This window comes from Alligator sinensis, unplaced genomic scaffold (assembly GCF_000455745.1).
Source record: "Alligator sinensis unplaced genomic scaffold, ASM45574v1 scaffold1931_1, whole genome shotgun sequence".
In the NCBI taxonomy this organism is placed as follows: Eukaryota; Metazoa; Chordata; order Crocodylia; family Alligatoridae; genus Alligator; species Alligator sinensis.
The window spans coordinates 538,840-540,218 of record NW_005842866.1 but is presented as its reverse complement, the minus strand read 5'-3'; positions in this window follow the sequence as shown (position 1 = coordinate 540,218).

The window sequence follows — 1,379 nt, the reverse complement described above, 5'->3', positions numbered from 1 at the left end:
CCGCGGCTCCAGGCTTCTCCGCGGTCCTGACTGCCTTCCTCCTTCCCGGCCATCCGGGATGTCCCAGGAGCAGCCCGGCTCCCCCCAGGCTATTCCTGGCCCCCGAGCTCCTGCTTCACAGCAATCCCTGCCGTGCCCCTCAGACAGGACCCCCCAGCCCGCGCTGGAAGGCGGCACCGGGGGCCAGGGGCTCTGCCAGGTTCACCGCGGGATGGGACGCATTCTTGGAGGCAAGGGGCATGGGGAGGGAGAGAGGGACGCAGTCTCTGCACCAGTGCTTCCTGGGCCTCCAGTGCTGGGGGCTGCCAGGGAGAGAGAAGCCCGGGGAACCCTCTTCACTCCCTTCCAGCACACGATCTCTGCCCCCTGGGACACAGGGACAGCTGTTTTGCCTGGTTTTGTTACCCAGGAGAGCGACCCTGTCCTTTCAGCATGCAGACCCCGTCTGTGGCACTCGCGGTCTTGCACTTGGCGTGCTTGGTGTAGGGGACAAAGTCACACATAACATTTTCCAGGAAGACCTTCAGCACCCTGAGGGTCTCCTCATAAATCAGAGAATCGTAGACAATGAGGGTTGAAGGGACCTCAGGAGGTCACATCTAATCCAATCCCCTGCTCAAAGCAGGACCAGCCCCAACTAGATCATCCCAGCCAGGGCTTTGTTGATCCGGTCCTTAAAATCCTCCAAGGATGGAGATTCCACCACCCATTCCAGCGCTTCACCACCCTCCTGGTGAGAAAGCTTTTCCTAACGTCCAACCTCAACTTCCCTTGCTGCAACTTGAGCCCATTGCTCCTTGTCCTGTCACCTGCCCCCACTGAGAACAAATGTGCTTCCTGCAGCAGTGGCAAACCAGTAGGTGGAGGACCGGCTTGGTGATGCCCTGGATGTTGTCACGGAGCACTTCGGACAGTGCTTGGCACCTCCTTTCCCCAGCCCCTTGCCCCCTTTGCCACAGTCCGACATGGTCGAGTTTGCACAGGCTGCAGAGACCCGGCAAGATGGACCCACAGTCCACCCCAGTAAATGGCAGCTCGTATGCTCTTGACATTAACTCAGGAGTGGAAATAACTTCCAGTGACCAGATGCAGAGAAGGCTTGGCCTGGTTTTATGAGTCTGAAAAAAGAGACGTGCACGTCATTCTAACGACTACAGAACTAATAAAACAAACAGCTTCTAAGAATTATTTTTCTGCCTAGTTTGTTGGGTTTTTTCAACACACAACCTAGTAAAATAAATACAGCAAATGAATGCACGTTCCAATAAGGTTGTATTTATTTTTCCTTCCACCGAATAATACAGCTCTAGGCCCCTAGCACATTAGTAAAGCTTCTAGTTTCTTTTTACCTGGAGAAAAATATGTGTTGTCTTATATGC